General features: G+C 34.5%; 1 long non-coding RNA gene across 1 annotated transcript; it reads left to right on the top strand.

Moving 5' to 3' along the window:
- Positions 1-726: 726 nt before the first annotated feature.
- Positions 727-1,550, top strand: LOC118484941. Its single transcript, XR_004875144.1, has 4 exons — positions 727-883; positions 992-1,011; positions 1,091-1,181; positions 1,277-1,550. It is a non-coding gene; the product is annotated as an uncharacterized LOC118484941 (long non-coding RNA).
- Positions 1,551-4,865: the final 3,315 nt, after the last annotated feature.

The following is a 4,865-nucleotide window of genomic DNA, read 5'->3' on the forward strand; positions in this document are numbered from 1 at the left end:
CCTCCTCAAACAAGCGCCCAGACATGTATTATCGAGACTAATGATGATTAGTTGTTCATTTGATTAAGGGTCAGGATATTAAATGGGTGACTGTGGTGCTTACGCACCCGAAACCATCTAATGATGATTGGATTGGAGTATTATCTCCTTCTAGATTCAAGTAAGTTTGGGTTCAAAATTGTATGACTAATTACATTTTAGTTGTTGAATTTAATAATAAATTGAGATCTTAAAATAATAATGCAGTGCATCAAGTTGTTACTATGAGACTGATGATTCTATGCCGCAGGTTCCATACATATACACTGCTCCAATAAAGGTGACTAGAGCATCAGTTATAGCTTTGGTAATTTGTATCATATATGTTTGAAATATGTTGACTTTATCTGAGTTTGATTCTTTCACGGTACACATTTGCAAATTACTCGAATCCCAGATACGCAAATGTATGTATTGTAGAAATTTTTATTATATTTTTGTGATATCAAATGTATGTATTTTTCAAAGGTATTTATTTAAAATTCGGGTATTTGTATTGCAGAAATTTTTATTATATTTTTGTGTTTTAAATCCTTTTCTTTTCACCGGTTTAGGTGAATTCAGATGAAGCTCATATTCACCTTCTCTCAATCGCATCATTGGTATGTTATTAACTGTTTTGGTCTTTGTTTCTTGATTGTCAATCAAATATATAAACCTTATTTATAAGGATTTGAAAGGGAAACCTAGCTTACAGTAATGGTGATATGGCTAAAGAATATGAGAACTGCCTCACCTCTCGCCGGGGATTTGAAAGGGAAACTAGCTTATAAGGATTTCTCTTCAAAGGTTTTATCATAAAAAATCAAATTTCGCGATCTAGGGTTTTCTCTGCAAACAAATGGTGAGCTCCATTTTCATTTATGTTCTTCACAACTTATCATATCTTTTAATTTGTACATTCATATGCTTACATCTCACAGCTTAATCCGTTGAATTTTGCTATTTGCAGGCTGATTCACCTCGACGAAGGTAAACCCTAAGATCCGAACTTCATTTTGTTCAGTCTTTTCTCCGATTATTGATTATATCAAATAGTTGTGTGTTCTAGGGGTTTGGATTTGTTATTTTCTCCGATTATTGATTATATCAAATAGCTTTGAATGTTCGTGGAAGATTCAAGACGAACAACCTTAATCCAGGTTGTTAGGAGTTCATTAACTTTGTGTTTTTTTGTTTGTCGGTTTTTGTTACCATAACATAGCTTATTTTTTATTATTTTTTTTTGTAAATGCAGTAATAGAAAATAAGGTTAGTGAAGAGGAGCAAAGAATGATGGGATTGACATAACGTCGCTCCAGGTAAAAATGACTAAGAAGTTAAATGGCTTTAGTGAGCAATGACTAAAAACTACAGGGCTAAAACAAAGGATCTCAACAGCAAGGACACTAATTAGACGATCAAAAATCTTGATTTTAAATGAAGCAACAAGTTTTCTAGATTCACATTTCGAAAAGGCGGTACAAAAAGCTTGGACTCGAATAATCCTTGCACATCGTATAGCTACAATCCATATGAAATGACAAGAAAAAAATATAGTTGTGTGATTATGATATTAAAATTCCCGTCCACCGGAACAGGTGTTTGAAACCACTATTTTAACCCAACAGTGGTTTCAAAACACTGTTTTAACCCAAAATGGTGGATTGGTATAATTTTTCTTTTGTTTAATAGGGTAGCATCTCCAAGGAAACCACTGTTTTAACCCAAAAGTGGTTTCAAAACACTGTTGGGTTAAAAGAGTGAGTTAAACCATTGTTGGGTTAAAATACTGGTTGAAACCACTATTGAGTTAAAATAGTGAGTTAAACCACTGTTGGGTTAAAACAGTGGTTAAAACCACTGTTTGGTTAAAAACAGTGAGTTAAACCGCTGTTGAGTTACAACAGTCGTTGAAACTACTATTGGGTTCGAAGAGTTATCCACAGGTTCAACAATGCTATGAGTTATCCGCGGAGTACGAAGGAAAGCATGATCCTAAAAAGCTCGAAGTACTCGGAAACGTGTCGAAGTACTCGAAGTACTCCTGATGATAAGCTGGAACTGGATGAAGCTTTGCATAGAGAAGTACGCATCAACGTTTGATTATATTTAAAATGATTATTAGTCCATTAGATATCTGACTTCATGGTTGATGCTGCAAAAAGATTCCTGTCATTTTATATAGAGTGAACTGTCATTTTCATCCTGTGGTTTATCCAATATGCGAGTGCAGGCCAAATTTCAAACTTGTACCATTTTCGTCCTTTACATTCTTGAACATGGCAGTTTAATCCAAAAAGTTAATGGTCATTAACTTTGACTATAAAATGAGGGGTTAAAAGGTAATTTCAACAATGTTAGGGACGGATTTTTTGAGTTAAAAGGTTTGACTGGTGTCAATATGGTTTTCCAACCTTTCTCGTAATTTACGTTTTTGGATGACTAGTAGCAGGACACGTTTAGATGACCAGTAGCCAAGGAGGGAGCAAGGGATTTCAACAGGTGAATAATCACGTGAAAGCTGAACGTCAAAAGGGATGTGAATGGATTTGTGGGCAATGGACCGGGTTCACAAGCAGGTGACAAACTGGTGGGAACTCGTAAAGTTAATGAAAATGGGCAAGACGAATGCCAGGTGGCAGAGCAGGGGAATGCTGTTGTTCAAGCACCTCAGCAACAGCCTCAAGGATCACTGGTTCACTGGGAGAAGTTTCTTCATGTTAGATCCATTAAGGTCATGTTGGTCAAAAATGATGATTGTACTCGTCACATTGTCACTACTTTGCTCTGCAACTGTAACTATGAAGGTTAGTCTTTTGGCCTATATTTCATGAAAACTTAACACATGTCATTATAGTCACATGTTGATCATCTAACACGTTTTATCCTTTTGTCCTTTCTTTTCTGGCAGTTATTGAAGCAGCCAATGGATTACAAGCCTGGAAGATTCTGGAAAATCTATCCGTTCACATTGACATTGTTTAGCTTATATTAGTTTAAATCAAACATGTTTCCTGTGAAATGAAAATCTGATCCTAAATTTTGAAGTTAATCATCAGCTAATTTGATGCAAACATTTAGTCTCTAAGTTTTTAAGAATGTGGCTATTTTATATGCAAAATTTTTAAATAACAGATTACAAGAGGGGCTTTTTAAACGGATTCAATATGCTATGAAACCAACAATCAGTTGCAATTTTGAAGTAATTTTATCGAGCCCGGGAAGCAATCCCGGGTAATAACCTAGTCTACATTATATATAATGCATTAGACAAAGGCATTTTAAGATACTCAGAAGTTAAGATTTTTTTTTTACTTTAATGCATAAGGTGCAACCTAAATAAGAGTAAGTTAGTCTTTCAAACAGTAATTACACTTTAGTTCCCTCATCTTTGTTAGGCCAGAGGGTGTGGAGGGCGCCACCCTTGCCACCTCACCAATGATAGTGCTGGTGGGGCGGCACCGTCCATACCCATCGAGTTAAGAGGGGGCGCCATGGTGGTTTCGCCAACATGGTAACGAAGAAGATTTGGCAGGATCGAGGGGTGATTGGTTGCAGGTGGGGGCGCTATAGTTTGAATGGGGGCTTTATCCCACACCCTGCAAGTTAAGGGAATGCGTGATAAAGTCCCCTGGCTGACGTGGATCTGACGTGACGCTGGCGTGGCGTGATATAGCCCCAGGGGCTTTATCCCACACCCCATAGCCTTACACTTTAATTCCCTCATTTTTAAGAAAATTATAAATAAATAATTATTAGTTACACTTTATCCCCTTATAAAAAAAAGTAATTACCCCATGATTTTTAAACATGCATAATTTTTTCGTATGTTAATAATTTTTTTAAAAAAATACACCATAAAAATGATCATTTTATTCTTTTTAATTTGAGTATAGTATCACCATAGTTTTTTAAGTAAAAAAAAATTAATAGGTTACATGATTAACATTGGTTATGGTGAGCAATAACTGTATCATTAACCACAACCCAACTGAAAACAAACGAAACTAAAAAGAAATCATCCAAAAACTGAATTAACTAAAAACCGATTAACTGAAAACTAATCAACCAAAAATCGGTTATCGTTTTTTTTACCCTCGTTTAACCAAAATTAATCAAATCGAATCGAACCGAATCGAATCGAACCATTTATATTTTCTTACATTTCTAGCTTTTATACCTACAACTCATGTATTTTATATTAATCAAACCGAGCTGAACTGAATCATTTCATATTTTTATACCTTAATTTCATGTATTTATAAGCAAAAGACTGATGACTTCGGTTTCGCCTTCCATTGAGGATAATAACTGAACCGATCGAACCATGCACATCTTATGTATTACTACAAAAACTTAAAACTCTTATTTGAGGTTTAATCATATTATTTTCATTAAATAAGCATAATATTTATCCATATATATTACTACAAAGACTTAATACTCTCATTTAAGGTTAAATCATATTATTTTCACTAAATGGGTATAATATTTATCCCATTTACTTGTAATATATTTATTTAGGTTTGATTTCAATTTCTAGCAAAAAGTTTAAAAAATTTAGTCCATGGCGAAGCTTTTGGTTTGAAGGATAACTGAAAAACCAAACCAAATGGCCACAATTAAAAAAACCGAATGATTTTAAAATCCCTTTAACCATAGTTTTGGTTTCGGTGACAGTGGCGACTCAAAACCCAACAAGCCAGCAATTTTTTGTTTACCGCCGCATCGCGCGTTTAACCCACTTGTGTTTTTTTATATTGCTACAGTAATATATCACATAACTTGGCAAAGTATTTTTAAGAGTCGTTCTATGTGGTAAAACTACTAATCTTGTTATTATA

This window comes from Helianthus annuus, chromosome 12 (genome assembly GCF_002127325.2).
Source record: "Helianthus annuus cultivar XRQ/B chromosome 12, HanXRQr2.0-SUNRISE, whole genome shotgun sequence".
In the NCBI taxonomy this organism is placed as follows: Eukaryota; Viridiplantae; Streptophyta; class Magnoliopsida; order Asterales; family Asteraceae; genus Helianthus; species Helianthus annuus.